General features: G+C 39.0%; 1 long non-coding RNA gene across 2 annotated transcripts in view; it reads right to left on the bottom strand.

Annotated features, from left to right (window-relative positions):
• The window catches only part of LOC140526008 (uncharacterized), a 143,455-nt gene that overhangs the window by 26,283 nt on the left and 96,183 nt on the right, over positions 1-20,989 (bottom strand). The gene's annotated exons all lie outside the window — the stretch shown is intronic.

The following is a 20,989-nucleotide window of genomic DNA, read 5'->3' as shown; positions in this document are numbered from 1 at the left end:
GGGTGGGGTACACATGAGAGTTTTTTTGAAGGCAGATACTTATTAACTCTTTATTAGATTTGTTTGTGGTAGGGGACTTAGGAAGAAGAAAGTTTCGTATAGAACACCAAAACTTCCATCATGAAAGACTGGTCAAATACAAAATTTTCTAGATTTATCTAGAAAGTAGAATTCAACTGGATCCCAAATCTCTCCTTCCAGTAGTATATTAAGCATGAAATTTGGAGTTTCATCCCTTCCCATTCCACTTCATTCCCAAGTCACAAACCAAAACTGGAATTCCAGTTATCCTTAGTAGCCATGTGACTGTGGACAAGTAACTTCAACTCCATGAATCTCTGTTTCCTCATTTTAATAAGGTCCTGGAGGTAATGGCCATTATCCTTATATATCCCCCAGCATCTAGCATGGAAAATTGTGTACTATGAGTGTTTAACAGATGTCTATTGAATTGAATGATGCTGGAAATCCTATCCATCTGCACTAACTCAGTAGAACCAGAATAAATGGGGATGAAATTCCAATGAGATAGATTTCAAATCAGTAGGAAAAAAAACCTCCCATTAATTTGTAGTTAGATATAGAGCTAGTCTGGACACTACTGAAAAGAAAAATTTAATCATCACCTCGTAAATAACCCAGGCATTTATCACTCCATTCATCTACTTTCATCATTGGCCCAGCTAGGATTCATAACCATTTTGCCTGGTCTCATTCCCTATAACTAGCAAATTCCTAACACCTCTTACTGTTTTTATCACAACGCTATCACAATACTGAATCCCTGGCTGCCTAAAGACTAAACCACCCCTATCCCACAGTTCACACTTCCAGTTTTGTCATGCCCATTCTTCATTACATCAATCATGTCCCACTCTAACTTTGCCCAACTTTTTAACTATTCTCTCTGAGTTCTTATCTCTAAACGTGGGGTCTTTGAGAGGTTGTCCATTCTGCTATCTACTTCTATTTTATGGGAGAGTTCATCCTGTTCACATTCACAGTTATGATTACTACCTATTTATTTCCCTCCATCCTATTCTTCCTCTTGTTTGTCCTCTCTTTTCTTTCACCCTTTCCCTAATAACCAGCATTTTGCTTTTGTCTTCTACCTCCCCTGATCTGCTCTCCCTTCTGTCAGACCCTCACCCTCTCCCTTTACTTGATTTCCTTCCTTCCTAACTTCCCTGTTGGGTAAGATGGATTCCTATGTTCCAGTAATTATATGTGTGTGTGTGTGTGTGTGTGTGTATACATTTCTCATCCACTATTCCTTGTACATTTCCAAAATTGGAAGTGTGAACTGTGGGATAGGGGTGGTTTAGTCTTTAGGCAGCCAGGGATTCAGTATTGTGATAGCATTGTGATAAAAACAGTAAGAGGTGTTAGGAGTTTGTTACACACACATATATATATATATAATTCCTTCTTTGAGCCAATACTGATGAGAGTAAGGTTTAAGTGATGTTAATCACCCTTTCTCTCATCTTCCCCTCCACTGTCATAGGTGTTTTCCACCACTTCATGTGAAATAATTTACCCCATTCTACTCTCTTCCTTCTGTACCCAGTGTACTCCTCTTTCTTGTCCACTATTTCTCATACATTTCCTCAAATTTACTTTATGTATTTCCTTCTAAATGTACTATTAATGTTACAATTTTTTAAGAATGACAAGTATCATATTCCCATAAACAGTTTAGTTCTGTTTTATTTCTTTTCCCTTTTTTACCTATTTAGGTAAAATATTGAGATTGGAGATCAAATTTTTCATTTACTTTTTATCTTCTCCTTATGAAAGCTTGAAATTCTATTTCATTGAATGAACATTTTCCCCTTGATGTATTATGCTTAATTTTTCTAGTAAGTGATTCTTGGTTGCAGTCCTAGTTCCTTTGCCTTCTAGAATATCATGTTCCATAACATCCAATACTTTAATGCTACAGGTGCTAAGTCCCACATAATCCCCGATATTTGAATTGTTTCTTTCTGGTCAATTATTTCCTTGACCTGATTGTTCTGAAATTTGGTTAGAATGTTTCTTTGGAGTTTTTATTTTGGGGTTCCTTTCCTATCAGTGGATTCTTTCAATGCCTATTTTCCCCTCTGGTTTCAGGATATCAGGGCAGTTTTTCTTGAAAGATGCTATCCTGGTTCTTCTTTTGATTAGACTTTCAGGTAGTCCAGTGATTCTGATATTATTTCTCCTGGATCTATTTTTCAGATCAGCTGTTTTTCCCATGAGGTATTTTACATTTTATTCCATTTTTCTTTCTTTTGAATTTGATTGATTTATGATGTCTCATAGTGTCATTAGCTTCCACTTGCCCAACAATTCTAACTTTTAAGGTGTTTTCCTCAGTTAGCTTTTGTACTTTCTTTTCTGTTTGGCAAATTGCATTCTTTAAGCAGTTGTTTTCTTCAGTGGATGTTTCCATTTCCTTTTCCATTTGACCAATTCTACTTTTTAAGCAATTGTTTTCTTTTTCCAAGCTGTTAGTTCTTTTTTTCTTAGTTTTCTTGCATCACTCATTTCTTTTTCCAATTTTTCTTCTACTTGTCCTATATAATTTTTCAACTCCTTCATGAATTCTTTCTGGGTTTAAGACCACTTCCCATTTTTCTTTGGGGTTTTTCCCATAGGTGCTTTTTCAACATTGTTCTCATTTGAGTTTGTGTCTTGATCTTCCCTATCACAATAATAGCTTTCTATGATCAGATTCTTTTTTGTATTTTTGTTGTTTGCTCTTCTTTTTTTACCTTTTCCCTTTTAATTTGAGCTCTGTTCCCAGTGTGTGAGGAGCAATGCCAGGCTTCTCATGCCAGTGGCTACAAGCCCCAACTCTTCACTTGCTGCTTCACTGATGTTGCCCTCAGGCCCATGGGGGACCCTAGTGTCTAGTGTTGCACTGAGGGGCTGGAGTGGAAGTGGAGGTGGCTGGCACTAATGGAGGTCTTAGGGGTATGATTGCTTACCTAGTGCTGAGCTGGGATCCTAGTGTTGGTGTCTGGAGGGTGCTAATGCCCAGTGAGGTGTTTCTCCATTGCCCTGGGGCTACACTGAAGCACAGGCAATCTGGCCTCTGGAGGCTGCCTGTTTCCCTGGAGCTGTGCTGAAGCACGTGAAGGTCTAAGAAGTTGACGATTCCTGGTGTGCCTGGGGCTACGCTGCTGGAATCTGCCAGTTCCCCTGACTATGCTAATTCACATGGTTGGTCCTCTTGTTGGCATTTGCCCATTCCATCACACTGGGGCTCAGAGTTTCCCACTGGTTTGCTAAGGTAGGGCTTGCTGTTGGCTTGTTGGGACACTTCCTGTTGTAGGTTGTGCTTCCCTTTTACTCAGGTAGGACAGACTTTTCTTAACAGTCTTCCAAGTTTCTTGGTCTAAAAGTTCATTTCACTCCATCTTTTCACTGCTTCTGCTGTTCCAGGATTTGTTTTGGGGGTACTATTTTATGGTTTTTAGGTGAATTTGTGAGAATTATAACAATTTAATGCTTACTCCATTGTCTTGGCTCCTGGAAGTCTGTCCTCTAGACTCCACTTCTAATATTATTACTCAACAAAAAAAATGTTTATTTTTCCTTTAAGTTGTACTTCATATATTATGAAATTCAGAGGCAGTTATCTATTAGCACTCAAGCTATTCACCCTCCATTCTCAAGTTCACTGTTTGGATCTTTTTCTTCTCAACTCTTGCCCTTATACTAGGAAACTTTTGCATAGATGTTGATATTCCTTCAAATGTCCTCAACTCCCAGTTTTTCAGTTTCCTTAACTTCCATTTATCATTCACTTACTTATTAATTTGTTTGCTTGTTTATTATTATTATTTTTCATTTCTTTATCATTTATCATTCACTTCACCTCAGTCATATGCCTTTGATCCTTCCATCACCAATAAGCATTTCGTTTACAAGATCAGGCATTCTGAAATCCCTCCACTTGACCACAATCTTTTATATTTCCATCTCTCTTCCTTCCTTCCTTTTCCTAATCCTATTCTTTTTCTTTGCTCTGAACTGCATTGTCCCTATCCCTGATTACTTTCCTAGGTCATCACCCCTGTACTGGGGTAATGGGGGATCATTTTCTTCCTTTCCCTTTCTTAATTCTTTAGTTGATCAGTTCACCTAAAGAATACTGTCTATGTGTGAATTTCCTGAGCCTAAGCTGGAGGAAGTCATACAGCTGAATTCAATATAAATTTATTTTGCTTAATCTAAATTAAGTCTTCACTGCATCAAGGAAATATTTTTCTTCTCTCTAATTAACCCTCTATCACATTCCTGTAGCAACTGTTTTAATTAATCAACCAACAAATATTTATTAAGTCCCTTCTATGCACTAAGAACTATGCTAAACACCTAGGGCACAAAGGCAAAAGTAAAACTATTACTGATTTCAAAGGGCTTACATTCCATTGAGGGACATATGTACATTTGTCATCATATACAAAGTAGACAAGAGATACAGGGCAGTGATGAAAAGAGGGAGTAAACAGCTGAAAGACATGCTAAAGAAAACAAGAGAATTTAAGAGGTATAGATGATTATTGAGTACATCCAAATTATACTGGACAGCCAGTATAAGGTGCTGAGATGGGAAATAGGGTGACTTGTATGAGGAACAATAAAAAGGACAGTTTTACTAACATGGATGACTACAGTGTGAATAGAACTAGAAATGTCACTTGGGGCTAGGTTGTAAAGGGCTTTTAACATCAAACAAATGAGTTTCTATTTTCCTGTAGAGGCAATTAGAATTTTAGAATTTGCTGGGTATTCAGCCATTCAATAAACATTTATTAAGCACCTTCTATGTGCTTAATAATATGTCCTAGCTTTTTGTTCATCCTTCATTGCTGAAGAAGACCATGCCATCAGAGAAATGATGACATGACTTGCACTTGACTTTGTTTTTAGTAAAGGGGGACTGTGTAGGTCACCAACCTCACTTCACCTCCATCTGAATCCAATGACCAGATATTCATCAGGATGACTGGAGATGGCCCAGGATGCACTGGGAGACCTTGGTCACTTTAGGCCAAGGTCTTTGCAGGTACTCACTTAGGGTGAGGAAATGTCCATTTATTGACTAGGACTGTTTAAGAAGTAGTCAGGGTATGGCCCCTTTAATGAGGGTAAGAAAAAAAGAAAGACATCAGGATGGGAGGGAAACAGCAACAGTTACTATTGATAATCAGTGTAAAGCTAGGAGGGACCGGGTAAGGGAAGGGAAGGGAAGGGAAGGGAAGGGAAGGGAAGGGAAGGGAAGGGAAGGGAAGGGAAGGGAAAGAAACTAGTTAGTAAAACCAAGTCAACTGGGCATCTTTTGGCCATCCAAATTTTCCTTCCTTTGGAAAGGAGAAGGAAGCAGAAGGGGAGGCAGACAGGAGAGGAAGAGCAGAATGTTTAATAATACGTCCTAGTTATCATGACTGAAATTGACTAAACAACAACAATAGCTATCAGGAATGGCATGGTCAGACCTGCATTTAAAGAGAAACTCTTTGGCAACTATCTATGAGGGGATTTTTAAGCATCAGGTGGATAAGCCAGCAAGGAGGGTATGACAATACACCAAGTGAGAAATGATAAGGACCTAACTAGGGTGGTGGCTGTGTGAGTATAAAGAAGATAGTTGTAAGCGATGATATAGAGGCAGAAATGACTAGATTTGAGAAGCTGAATATGACAGCAACATTTTAAGCCTTCCAAATTTCTACTTCTCAAGCTTCTTACACCCTTCCTCTCCCAGTTCCCTCAGAAGAGGACCTCACATCATATTTTACTGGGAAAATAGCAACAATTTGCTGTGATCTTCCTCTTCTCTTTTCTACCTCTGAAAACTGCTTGATATCAGCCTTTGTTTAGCTCCTTACTAAATCTTAGGCCAGCTGCTTTTGCATCAAAAAAGCTCCCAATGGCTACAGAGAAGGTCTAAGTGAATTCATTCACATTTTGCATCAGCTCTCCCATCTCTCTCTCTCTTCAACATAACGGTGCCGAAACCCAGGAGTTCAAATAATTGGACTCCGATGATCTTCTCCTAGACACTAGAATAAGAGGTAAGTGCTCTTTTCTTCGTTTTCTTCCCCAGACCTTTCTGTTCCCACTGTCTCCCTAGCAGTGAGACCCCTGGAGTGCCCAGACACTGCCAGTGGCATCTGTAGCTCCTCCAACTTCTGGGAGGTCAGTAGGACTGAGGATCCTCATATAAAGGGACACCCTTGTGCTGGGTCAGCTACATTATTTTCTCCCCTTTTCATGGGACACTGGGAAAAGTGCGGGAGGTTGCTTGGAGACTGCTGGGAGAGGTATTTGGGGAGGAGATCTTAAGGAAAAGTGACAGGTGTTCCATTGTAACACAGCATGACCTCAATATAATCTAGAAAAGTAAGTTGTGAAGGGGGTTTCTAAACTTAGTAAGAAATTTAGTAAGATTAGTAGGAAATTTGGTCTCCAAAACTTAAAGAAAAGGCACCTTGCTCTGCTTGAGCAGACTTTTTACCCTGTGTTGTTCCCCCAGCTCCTTGGTTTATCCTGTTGTTCCTTCCCCTCCCCCGTGGGATGTTGAGAGAGGTGAGTAGGTGGGCCTCTGCACCTGGTTTTCTTTGGGAGTCCTTGAACCCCGGTTTCAGGGTCTCTGTGCCCTGTGGGCCTCTGTGCCTGATTTACTGCCTACATGTAAGCTTTCTCTCTGTCTCTAACCTTCTCTTCCCCTCCCTGAGGGATACGCATTTTCTAGTCTGTCTTAAAGGTAAAAGAGACAAGGAACTCCAGCTCCTCTCCAGCCAAGACTGGAAGGCTCTGGGTCCAGCGGTTGGAGGTTATGGACCTGAACACACCTTCCAACCTATCTGGAAGGATAAGTCCAATTCCCTCATTTCTCTCTTTGCTAGGAAACTGGGAAAACTGCAAGTGCTCCCTTCTCTCTGCACCCCAACACTCCCTGTCCCTATGCCCATGTCTACAGGATTATCCTTCTCTCCTGGTCTACTGGATACCAGATTGTTGCAGCAGGACTCAGCAGGACTTCTCTGAGAGTTGCCCCTATGTTAACAAAAATGTGAATTTATGGATAATAATCTTTTATTTTAAAGTGCTAAAAGCACTGAGCCTTAGAAATTAAAATGTTACCACTAGTAATTATGAATTCAGATTTGATTTGCTCATTCAACCAAGTTATAGTTGTCTGACTGGTAATTAATTGGTTCTGTTTCAAGTTTTAAATACATGCTTGTAGTATGGTTGTATTTCTGAATTTCCTTTCTGAATTTTGTATTACCTATGTTATTAGAAAAACAATTTCTCTTATAATCTAGATTTTGTTAGATTAAGAATTATACTCTCAGATTATGAGGTTATTAACTAAAACCAGGATTTTTGAAACCGTTTAATCATAAATTGTAATCAAGGCCATGTAAAGTCTTCTGTATAGTAGAATTCCTACTGAGTAGTCATGGAGTTCCTAAAGAAGGAACTTGTGGTGAGAATTTGGAAATATATAGAAATGATCTCTAGTAATTGGCTTTTGCACCAGGAAAAATTTAAAATTCGAGACGAGTTCTGGTAAATTTTTGATTAGTGAAACTTTCCATCTGAAGTAAAAGCTCTTGGGACGATAATGACTATGCTTTGAGTTATCTGATGGATCATAAAAATCCATCAATAATCAGCAATCCGCCATCTGAGAGAAATGCCACAAGCTACTCAGAGAAAATGTGACCATTACAGGTGGAGATCTTCCTCTGAAACAGCTGAGAGGACAATTCTAGCCTCTGTCTAGGATGGGATCCTCCTGGCTCAGTTTCCCCATTGTGTTCCTTTGAAAAGGAATGTTTCCCACCTGAGTATCCCTGAGTCTGGCTATGAGGTGGAATTGATATTATATATTTGCAGAACTGTGATATTTTATCTACTCATGTCCTTGCTTTACCTTTTTACAGCAAATTTCTGTAATCAAAACAAGTGGTCAGTCTGAATGGGATTTATTCTATACCCCAGTTGGTAAATCAGTATTCCTGCATAGCCATATGAAAGATTAAATTCCTGGAAGAGAACATTCTTTCTGAATGATATGAAAATAATTAGACAAAGGGAAAAGAAGTTTGTGAAATGAACGTACAAATACAATGTTGAATCCTTATTCCAAAGACTAAGGCTGGGATACATCTGAGTTAATACATTAAAGTGTGTGCTTAAGATCTGGGCTATTCAGTCTAAGATTATATTCCTTTTTATACTTTCAAACAACTTAGTAAAAGGATATTTGGCCTAGTCAGCTGCCTGTTACTAGATATACGTCTATATGGAATAAGGCACTTAAAAGTTTCAAAAGAATATTAAAATAATTGAGTATTGGTACAACTGATTAAGGGACCTACCTTCTAATCTATTAATTACTGAAACCAAATCAGAAACATTTTCAGTTTGATGAAAAGAATTTCAGTACAATTTCTTAGAGGGAGATAATATGGAACATTTTTGTATTAAAGGAAAAATCAACTTCATTCAAAGTTTGTTACTATTGTGCAATTAATACCTATTTATACTGTGTGTTCTGTGTTCTGTGGTACAAACATCTTCTATTATAAGCAACGTATTGCTATCCACTGTTTTGGAATTAATTACTTATGGATCCTCCCAAGTCTTTTATGGTAACCATGGAATAAAAGTCAGTATCTTATAAGTAAATTCATCTGTATAACTATTAAGCTCAAGGGTAGAAAGCTTCTACCTGCAAAGCATTGTTACTTATATTTGTATGTATAGAGTTGTATCATCAATACCATCTGATCATCCTAAAGGAATTGGAATCAGAGTGGAAACTTTTGAGAAAATAACAAGATTAGAAAATCCTGTATGTCAAAAGTAAATAATAATATCAGGGGGCTCTTGGTTTCTTTGTTTTTCCTCTTTTCTGACATGACTTTTAATGATCCTTCTATTTGGAGCCTGCATATTTTGTCTTTTTTGTCAGATTTGTGTCTCCTAGACTATGCTGTCCATCTGCATATGGTCATGCAACAAGGATACCTGTTCTACACTCTCCTCCTCTGCCCTTGATGCCACTTCAGTCTCATTTTACTCCCCCTCTCCCTCCCCCAAAGGCAGGGACAGTGCTTTTGTCCCTCTCCCAAAAGCATTTGGATGAATGGTGAAGCAGACAGCATGGCTGAGGCAAAGATGTAAGTAGGAAGCAGGATGTGAGATGTGAGATAAGATGCAGGGCATGACTAGGCATAAAAGCAATCAAAGAAGACTATGCATTGAAGCCCCTCATCTTTGGGACTTGTGTTCTGGGCCCCACCTTGAACCACTTCTATTTCCAGCCCACCTGATTCCTGATTCCTTCCCTATGCCAAGGGTTAGGCCTGTTTCCTCAAGACTAGAAGTCTAATGTCTTAATTCAAATAGGGAACTCTGTGGGGTGGGCAGAGCACATGATTGCTGGGTGTATCATCATCATGCCCAGGATACTAGCTTACTCTTCATAGCTCTCCCCCTACTTTCTGAAGATCCTGCGTGGAATTTTTCATTTGAGCACTCACAGGTTATTATAGGTAGCCTCTTGGATGCAAGACATCCACTCCAGCCTGATATGTCTCCCTGCCTCCTCCTGGGGTCATGGTTTCTCCGCCTTCTTTCCCCTCATTATGATCCCATTATTAGTCATTTTACTCACTCTTATACTGGGTCTGTGTTTGTTTAAACTCCTGGTTTGATTTGCGTCTTCTCACCTACAGCAACTTTTAGGGCACCAACCCCTACCGTTGATGAACCCCAGTCCTTTGCCTCTCTCCACCCTGATTCAGTTGGTACTGTATTCTGCACCCCACATTCATCACCCCTCAACCTATTCTGGCTCCTGAAGCGGCCTCATTGCCCCTGTTCAGCAGGAAGCAGCTACTGAAGACAATGACCTTCACCCTTTTTCCCTGAAAGAATTCTCCACCTAGTGGTTGAGTGGGGAAATAATGTGGATAGAAACAGTGCCCTAAGAGTTAAAATAATATTGATTGACTTTGTGAAGCCCTTGGTGCCCTAAAGTCTCCCCTTACCACAACTTCCCCTTATCCTGGACCATATAATTCCTTGTCCCCACCCCTCATCCTGGGGAATGGAATTTCCTTATCTAGTGTCATTCATAGTCCTCACCCTGTGCCTTCATCTTGCAAGACTTCTTTATCTTGCAAGACTTACCCTAGATCTCCAACCCCCACAAGGAAACCCTAAAATCATCCTATATAAGTCTGGTCCTTTTCCTATACCATTGCCTTTGTTTAGCTCCTTGGTAAATCTCAGGCCCACTGGTTTTGCATCCATAAATCTCCCAATGACCACAAAAACAACAACAACAACAACAACAACAACAACAAACTGTTTGATATCATCCTCAATTTTCTCCTCCTTTATTCCAATATCTGCTAAAAGATGCCCCTTTTCTTAATGAAACCCAATCCCTATACTTATATTCTTGATTCCATCACCTCCAATATCCTCCAGTAAATGATCCCTACTAGGGGCAGAGCCAAGATGGCAGAGTAGAAGGTCAGACCTGCTCTAGTTCTCCCCCCAAAGCCCATAAAATGTCTGTTAAAAATGACTCTAAACAAATTGTAGAACAGCAGAAGATAAAAAAATGACTGAGTGAAACAAATTTCTAGCCCAAGACAGCCTGAAAAGCCAACAGGAAAGTTCTATGGCATCAGGCTCAGAGCAGGGCACAACACAACCTGGGTCACACAGCTCCTACAGGACTGAAGCAGGTTTCAGGGTGTGGAATCATGGGTAGCAGCTGCAGTTCCCACATTTCTTAACCCATGGATGCGAGGGACAACTTCAAAGGTCAGGGGAAAAGCTCTTTCACCTGGGTGAGAGGGGAGCATGGTCTGGCCCCAGCCCTGGCTTCAGGGTGGCAGCAGTCACTGAAAATGTGACAGCAGAGTCCACTTTTGGAGCCCTCATCTTAAAGACCCTGGGGGAATCGAGCATCTGATCTGGATGTCAGCCCTGAGTGGTGGTCCTGGGAGGAGGGGGAACACTGGAGCTGGAGTAGTGGAGTTGGTGGTGGTTTTGGAGAGGGAACCCTACTCCAAGTTCCAGGGCAGAAAACAGTGCTTGTGGTTACTCACAGACCACAGTGCAGGATAGGAGAGAAACAAACTCCTCTCCCTTGATTGTGTCACCTTGGAGGAACTGAGAACTTACAGGTCCCTAGAGATATCTCAGAACACAGCTACAGAAAACCTCTGAAACCTAGGGTAGTATACCCTCCACTTGAAAAAAGACTCAAAAGTCAAAGAACTGGCTGGGAAAATGCCCCCAAAATGGAGAAAAATAAGACTATAGAAGATTACTTTCTTGGTGAAAGGTATTTTCTTCCATTCTTTTGGGTGAAGAAGAACAAAGCATAACATCAGAGAAAGACATCAAAGTCAAGGCTTCTACATCAAAACCTCCAAAAAAAAGCATGTAATGGTCTCAGGCCATGGAAGAGCTCAAAAAGTATTTTGAAAATCAAGTAAGAGAAGTGAAGGAAAAAAAATGGGAAAAGAAATGAGCTATGCAAGAAAATCATGAAAATTGAGTCAACAGCTTACTAAAGGAGACTCAAAGAAATGCTGAAGAAAATAACACCTTTAAAAGTAGACTAATCCAAATGGCAAAAGAGGTCCAAAAAGCCAGTGAGGAGAAGAATGCTTTAAAAAAGCAGAATGGACAAATGGAAAATGAGGTTCAAAAGCTCACTGAAGAAAATAGTTCTTTAAAATTTGGAATGCAGTAGACTGACTTTAAGAATGACTTTATGAAAAACCAAGAAATTATCAAACAAAACCAAAAGAATAAAAAAAATAGAAGACTGTGAAATATCTTATTGAAAAGACAACTGATCTGAAAAATAGATCTAGGAGAGAAGTTTTTTTTGTTTGTTTGTTTTTTAATAATTATTTTATTTTTTTCAGGGTTCTATAATTACTTCCATTTATCTTAGATTTTTCTCCTCCATTCCCTTCCTTCCCCCTTTCCTCCCCACTTCCTCCCTGAGATGGCTTGCAATCTCTATAGGTTCTACACTTACATTCTTATTAAATACAATTTCACCACAGTCATGTTGAGTATAAGAACTAAAATGAATGGGAGAAAACTTAAGACAAAACAAAATAAAACATAACACAAAAGAAAATACTCTGCTTCATTCTGTGATACAATTCCATAGTTCTTTCTCTGGATGTGGAAGGCGATTTGCCTCAAAAGTCCATTGGGAATTTTTTAGGTCCTTGCATTGCTATAATGGACTAAGTCTAGCAGAAAAATTCCTCCCACACTGTGGTTGTTGCTGTGTACAAAGTTCTCCTGGTTCTTCTCCTTTCACTCAGCCTCAATTCATATAAGTCTTTCCAGGTCTCTCTGAAGTCTTCCTGTTCATCATTTCTCATAGAACAATGGTATTCCATTACACTCATATATCACAACTTGTTCAGCCATTCCCCAATTGATGGGCATCCCCTTGATTTCCAGTTTTTGGCCATCACAAAGAGAACTGCTATAAATATTTTTGTACATGTGGAACCCTTTCCAATTTTTATGGTCTCTTTGGGATACAGTTCTAGAATCAATATTGCTGGGTCAAAGGGTATGTACATTTTTGTAGCCCTTTGGGCATAGTTCCAAATTGCTCTCCAGGATGGTTGGATCAGCTCTCAGCTCCACCAACAATGAATTAGTGTTCCAACTCTCCCACATCTTCTCCAACATTTATCATGTTCCTCTTTTGTCACATTAGCCAACCTGATGGATGTGATGTGGTATCTCAGAGTTGTTTTGATTTGCATCTCTCTAATCAGTAGTGATTCAGAACATTTTTTCATATGACTATAGATAGCTTTAATTTCTTCCTCTGAAAACTGTGTGTTCATATCCTTTGACCATTTATCAAATGGGGAATGATTTATATTCTTGTTCCAAGCATTCTTATTGAAAACACCAGAGCTGAATAGAAAATTTGATTTTCAAATACAAGAATCAAGAACAACATGAAAAGGTAAACAGGAAAAAGAAGCTTAAGGAACTCATTAAAGTTGAACTGTTTACATTCCTACATTGAAAGATGTTATTTGTAACTAATGAGACCTTTTTAAGTATTAGGATAGATAGGGGGAATATATATGTAGGCATGTATGGATATGTATGCATGTGTATATTATATATCTGCAGACATGTATATATACATGGGTATATATGTATGTGTATATGTATGTACATATATGTGTGTACGTGTATACATAGACAGATGGCACAGGGTGAGCTGAATATGAAGGGAGAATACCTGAAAAATACACAATTTACTGTTGAATGGAATGTACTAGGAGTAAGATAAAGGGAGAGGTAGAATGTAGCCAATTATCTCACATAAAAGAGGGAAGAAGGAGCTTTGACAATGGAGGAGAAGAGGGGTGAGATGAAAGGAAATAAGTGTGCCTTACTCTCCTGGGATTTGGCTTAGGAGGAATAACATATAATCCATTGTATATGGAAATATATATTTACCCTGCAGGAAGGTAAGGGGGAAGGGAATAGGAGAGAGAACATAATAGAAGAGACAGCAAATTGGGTAAAGGGATAATCAGAAGCAAACACTATTATGGGAAGACAAGTCAAGGACAAGTCAATGGAATACAATGAGGGCAGGACAGAACAGAAGGAAATGTGGTTAGTCTTTTACAACATAACTATTATGGAAGTGCTTTGCATTGTTACTCATGTATGACCTATATTGAATTTCTTGTTTTCTCAATGAGGGTGGGTGGGGAGGGAGGGAAATAGTATGGAACTCAAAGCTTTAAGAATGAATGTCAAAAATTGTTTTAGCATGCAAGTGGAAATTAAGCTATACAGGCAATGGAGTATAGAAATCTATTTTGCCCTACAGGAAAATAGAAGGGAAGGGGGACGGAAGAAAGCTGGGTAATAGAAGGGTGGACAGACTGGAGGAAGGGGTTGATGGGATGCATGCTGTCCTGGAGTGGGGGTGGGCAGAGATGGGGAGAAAATTTTGAATTCAAATTGTTGTGGAAATGAATGCTGAGAACTGAAAAAAATATATAAATTTTAAAAAATGATACCTACCATCGTCCTTTACTTTCTCTAGCCTTCCATCTTCCCTTAACTACTAGTTTCTTCCTTATTGTCTAATACCATGTATAGTTCTCCCTCATCCTTAAAAAATATTATTTCTGCCCTATCTACAAGTAATCATGTTATATGTCTCCTTCCTTTCACAGCCAAACTACTACAAAAATCTGTCTTTACTTCAACTCTTCTTACTCTTTAATTCTTTGCAATATGGATTCTCACCTCATCATTCAACTGAAATTGATGTCTCCAGAGTTCCCTATGTTATCTTGATTTCTTTATCAAATGTACTTTTCTCATGCACCACCATTTTTGCCCTCTGCTTCATCTGACATTGCTGACCACTTTTTCCTCCTAAATATTCTTTCCTCTTTGGATTTTCTTAACTTTTCTCTCTTCATGCACTTCCTACTCTCTGATCACTTCTTAGTCATCTTTCATGGTCCCACACCCTAAATATGGGTGTAAGCCAAGAAGGTTCTGTCCTGGTCTCTCTTTTGATCTCTATGTTATCTCCTTTAATGACTTCATCAGTTTTCATGGATCTAATTACCATCTTTATTCAGATAACCTCTAGTTTGCCATATTCATCTCTACTCCCTTTTCCAAGTTCCAACTCAGAATCTTGCCAATCAGCCATTTCAAATTGGATAGCCTGTAAGAGTCTCAAACTCTGCATATCCACAACTGAACTCATTACTTTACTCTCCACCCCTTAACCTATTTTCCAAATTCCCCTTTTTCTGTCAAAATTATTACCATCTTTTCAGTCATCTAGATTCATAAGTTTAGAGTTATCCTTGATTCCTCTCTTTTCACATCCCATATCCCATCAGTCACCAAGTCTTGCCAATTTTGCCAAATGTCTGGTATCCCACTTCAGGCTTTTAATCTCATTTAGTCCAACCCACAATAATTTTTAATTGGACTTCCTCTACCCAGTCTTGCCCCTTTCTAATCTCCCCTCTACAAATCTACCAAAGTGGTTTTCTCCAAATACAGGTTTGACTTTGTCCCTCTCTTTCTCAACAAATTCCAGTGATTTCCAATTGCCTTTAAAATAGAATGTAAATTCTTCAACAAATTAAAGATTTTTCCTACCTCTTGTTCCTGAGGCAGCTGGTAATTCAATAGATAGAGCAATGGGCCTGAAATTAAATCCACTCTCAGATATTTCCTAGGTGAGTGACCCTGAGCAAGTCTATTCTGATTGTCTGAAAAAATCGATCCACTACAAAAGGAAATGGCAAACCCTTCTAGTATCTTTGCCAAGAAAACCCCAGTTGGGGTCATAAAGGATCTGAAATAACTGAACAACCTCTGGTTCCTACCTACCTTTTCAATTTTTCCATACATTACTATTCTTCACATGCTTTATGGTCCAGTCAAACTAGTCTTCTTGCTCATGAATAACTTTGATCTCCCTTCTCCCATCTCTCTGTCTGCACTGATCCTTCTCACTTCTGCCTGTTAGAATATCTAATTTCCCTTAATAACAGCAGTAGTTTGAATTAGTATAGTTCTTTAAAGCTTTCAAAGCACTTTAATTATGTTATGTCATTTGGTCCATACAACTGTGCTGTGAGGTAGGTGCCATTATTATTCTAATTTTACAAATGAGGAATTTGAGCTTAAGTGACTTGCCCAGGGTCACACAGATAGTTAGTATTGAAAGAAGTTCATAGGCAATCTTTTACATGAGGACTTTTCCAGATTCTCTTTCACCATTTTCTAGTACCTTATGCCACCCCCTTCAAAAAAATATTATCTTATATTCAGTTCATTCATATTTTGCATATACTGATATATTGTATACTAAAGTATTGTTTTCCCTGATAGAATATAACCTTCTTCAGAGTATGGACTATTATATTTTTATCTTTGTACCTCTAGCACCTGTCACATAGTAGATAGTTAATAAATGCCTGTCAGTAGAATTGGGGCTGTCTAAAAATTAAATGAGCTGCCTTGATCGAGTAGTGAACAATTCCATCCCTTGGGGTGTCTCAGTGGATATATGATCTTTTATTTCAAGTTGTTGGTGACAGAATTCATCCACATAAAAGACAATTGAATTCTTTGAGGCCCCTTCAGAATTTAAGATTCTATGACCCCCTTCTTTTGGTCAAGCTCTTGAGAGATGCATTTGAATGGGGAATGAATGTCTGGGCTGACAGGCAGACAATGACTTCCCAGGTAGAGCAACCCCTTTCCATGGAAGCATATGTGTAGACACTGTATGGCCTCAAGGCTTGGCTTTCCTATGATATTTTTACCTTGAGATGCCTTGGGGGAATCTCACAGATTGTGCTTCTGAGCAGATGGTAAACACCCTGGATTCTGCCAACAAGAGTTAGGAGGAATATCTGTAATTCATTTGCTTGATACTAAGTTTAACAAGGGAACCAGCTGAGCCTAGGAAAGATAACCTGTTGTTCAAAGGGTGATTTGTTTGCTTCCAGTAAGTAGCAAGCCACTGTCCTATCCAGGGAGTCTTGTTCTTTTCCAACCCTTTCATGGGAAGTTTATGTTTTCGTTTGTTTTATTTAACTGTTGTTTCTTCTTCACTGGGTTTGGAACTAAGGGGCTCCTGAGAAATACCAGCTTCAAGGCCATAGACTGGAGAAACTGATTGGTGAGGATGCCTTTGTGGGGATCCAAGATTCACTAAAAGGTGACAGTGTGGCTTAATTCAAAAAGTGCTGGATTTGTGGTCAAAGGACCTGGATTCAAATACTTGCTCTGTTGCCTCTGTCACCTTTAACAAATTAATTTCTGTGGGCCTCACGTTCCTCATCTTTAACATAAAAGCATTGTTAGATGATCTGTAAAATCTCTTCCAGTTCTATACCTATCATCCTGATCATATGATCTTAAAATTCAACTGAGAAGCATCATATTCCCGCTCTTCCTTGTTTAAAGCCCTGAGGAAGGCTGTGGCAGCCACTTTGTCCAAGTGAATCAAAACAGCAAGGAATTTCATCTCAATCTTGGTTCTTGTTTTTGGGTCTCCCTCCCTATCCCAGTTTCATTTTGGCTCCAGGTTTGGGGCTCTTGCATTGAGAATACAGTACATAATTGCTTATCCACTTAATTCTTTGCTTTGGTTCTCAGTCTGTTTCTCTTCCAGATTAGTCCTCTGTCAGACTGCCTGCCTGGCTTGTGGAAATCTATCACCCTTGACTAAATACTGACTGTCTGGTAAGATTAGTAAATGTAGACTCCTGCTTCCCTCTCTTGGTGACCCGCATCCTCTCATGTATGTAACATGAATTTTAGTATAAGTAAGGTGGATTTTAGTGTGTGTAAAGGGAATTTTTGTTATTTCTCAGAATCCATAGCCATAACAATCTCTTATTCCCAGGTATTAGATACAAGTTTCCACAATGATGGTTCAAAACATCACCACACTTGTGCAGAGTTATATAATGGTAAATAATGTAAGCATCCACTGTGGCTACACAGTCAGATAGAGGGATGAGGTCACCTATTGCTGGCAATATGCCTGCTTTGTCGGATGCCCTATAAAGCAGGTGGTCAACGGTCAATGAATGGGGAATCTGAAGGGGAAACCTTAGGATTGAATGCACAAACTGGATGTTGTGTGTACCTCAAATGGCCCCCATTGAGGCTTGAGGAGATTTAGGGGAAACCTAAGTTGTATCTGTCTTAATTGACCACATCAGGACACAGGGGTAGTTGCCCTCCTCCTCACTGGCCCCTGTGAGAAGGGTGATTAGGGAATGCTGTAGGAGTCATGCTCCCATTATCAGTAATCCTTTTCTGAGAAAACTAGACTAGACTAGAATAAAGTAAGATTATTAACCCCTTCTTAGGGGTTAATCTATCTGACCAAATCAAGAGTATACCTGTGCTAGCAGCCCTTCTGTGTGTTGGGTTTCTCTCTCTTACACCTCCTTGTCCCCACAGACACTCACCTCACCAGCCAAGTGCTCTGCACACTGCTGCTCCAGCTCAGGATTTGCTGACCTCTGCTGGCCCCTGAGGATTCTATGGAACCAAAACTCCATCATAGCTAAAATTTAACCTTGTAAGTCCTTCTGTGCATTTCATAGAGTGACAACTAGTAAAATCATTGCTTGTCCATTATGTACATATAGGCCATTGACATCCTCCTCTGATGCCTTATCATAGTCCTTGACCTTCAAAGCTGATAACAGAGTGTATGCTCAGGTAAACTCCACCAAGCATGGTAATGGACTGGGGCCTGACATGAAGGAGCCAGTCTCAGGTGATCATGATGATGACCGTCATGATCATGATGATGAACATGATAAGGAGAAGAAGGAAGAGGATTTTGTTAAAGCCATAGGAGCCCATGAGGATTGTTTACTGAGGCCTGTAAGGATTACATGTTGCCTTTGAGAAGGGAGTAGTAGACACACTGATGAATCACTGAAGTATTTATCTGGAAACTAAAGCTCTCAGCATTTCTCTCAGTCTCTCTCCGTATAAATGTATACACACATAGATGTATGTGGGTACACATGTGTTTATGTATGTTCAGATATGTATATGTATAGACATAGATGCAGGCAAAAAAAGAAAAATACAAAAAGACAGAGGGGGAGATAGAGAGGTATGTAGAGAAAAGGCACAACTACAAAATAATGAATTGTGGGTTTTTAAAATAAAAATAACAGCTTACATAGTCAAATGAGTGGGGCACATGGTGTAAAAGACCTGTCAAAGTTAAGACTCAGAGAGATGAATAAGAATACTGGCCTGGGAAGCAGGAAATTTATATTCAAGTCCCATATTAGTCACTAACTCATTGTCTGACTGTCAAAAACTCCCTTTTTCTGTCTATGCCTCAGTTTCCTCCTCTTTTTGAAAGAGAAGACTGGACTGAAAGGTCACTAAGATTTCTTCCAGATGCTTCTAAAGTCTGCTGACAGACCATATATAAATTTTCAAAAGTTTGGCCATTAATATCTTGGGAGTGAGAACACCTGCTAGTATGTACTCACCAAAAGAAATTGACAAAATCTCAGAACAGAGAAAATCTAAGCTTCTATGGGTATCTCTCCCTCTGTTATACTAAAACATTACTGACAATTTGCCCTAAACTGATGGCAAAGGTCACTCTTGTCCCAGGTCACATCTGACTTGAAGACCCCCATCAGAAAAAAAAAAAGTGCTTTGTAACATTTGTAAGCATAATTTACTATCAATATAACTTTAGTTTACATTTATGTAGCACTTCAAGTACATAATATACTTGTGCATCATTCTCATTTAATCTGTATATTAAATAAATTAATTTATCTATCTGTAAGGTAGACAGTAGAGATAGTCTTCGTGTCTGTTTTGCAGATTAGAAAACTGAGGCTCTCTGTTTAATAATGGGTCCTTAGAAAAACAGCTAGCTAGAACCAAACCTGGCTCTTCTGACTAGATCAGATCAACACTTTTTCCACTTCCCTTCAACTTAATTAAAACTAGGGTCTTTCCCTGAGAAACGAAGAAAACTATCTTATGATGACTACTATAGTTAATAATTAGCAAAATTGTCTGATGAAGGAATTTGGTTGTGCATCTTCATAATGTTTTGTTCTGTTTTGAATTTCATTTTCTTTTTTTCCCCTTGGCTGCAATTATTTGCCACTAATCAGATTCCCTCCATAACAAATACTAGTTGGGGCCACTATGACTATTGTTAGTACAAATTCTGTTTCATTTCAGCTTTCTTTTTCAGAACAAAACAAACAAAAAAATTCTTAAGATTTCTCCACCCTATTAGTGGGGAAAATCAGCAATAATTTTTATGATATTAAACATTAGCTCAAAGATACATACCAGATATCTATAAAGGATTTGAGAGAATAACCTTTCCTAACACATTTTCCCACTTCTTTTTTTTAGGTCAGGCAAGGTACTGACATGGTCTCTTGGGATGCTAAAAGCATTCTTATATTTCAATCTCTTTGAATCTCTTTCCTTATCCAAAAGATGAAGATGATATCATCTCTGCCCCTGAGACCAAAAACACCATGGCTTCAATATGACTCCAAGGTAGCTGAGTGTATATTTGAGATAAATATGGCCAATTTAGACCATTTAAGTGTCCATACTGAGCTTGGACCAAAGTTAAAGCAATGGTTTTTAGGGTAGAATCCTCCTTAGTTCCCATTATGTAATATTAACAGGATCTGTGTGATTCCAGGGAATAGGAACTCAGTTCCACTCTGGCTTTTGACCTCTTGCTGTGTGATATGGGGAAAGATCATGAGACCAGGCTCAACCAGCTCTTTCATTAATTGGCTGTATGACTTTGGTCAAACCTCTTCACCTCTTTGAGCCCCAGTTGACTCATCTGTAAAATAAAAGATAAAACTTTTACTACATCTTAGTGTCTCATGAGAATCAAATGAGATAATGTACATAAAACCATTTGTAAACCTTAAAATATAAATGTGATGCAATGAATAGAGTGCCAGGTCTGGAGTCAGGAAGACTCATCTTCCTGAATTCATATCTATCCTCAGATACTTAGTAGCTATAAGACCCTGGACAAGTCACTTAGTTCTGTTTGTCTCAGGCTCCTCATCTGTAAAATGAGCTAGATAAGCAAATCACTCTAGTATTTTTGCCAAGAAAACTCCAAATGGGGCAAGAAGAGTCAGATATGACTGAAATGATTGAACAACAAATCAGCCGTGAAGATAATGATAATGGTGATGGCCACAATGACAACAACAACGATGTCAATAGTATTTGTGGGAACTCAAAGAACTTTCCTTCATAGAACTGCCGAAAGAATCTTCTTATTGCTGAGATTTGATCAATTCACTGCTTAAAATTTTTCTCTGGCTCCTCGTTGCGT

The sequence above is a fragment of the Notamacropus eugenii genome, chromosome 1 (assembly GCF_028372415.1).
Source record: "Notamacropus eugenii isolate mMacEug1 chromosome 1, mMacEug1.pri_v2, whole genome shotgun sequence".
Taxonomy (NCBI): Eukaryota; Metazoa; Chordata; class Mammalia; order Diprotodontia; family Macropodidae; genus Notamacropus; species Notamacropus eugenii.
Note: the sequence above shows the minus strand (reverse complement) of the source record. Positions and strands in the feature narration are given on the sequence as shown.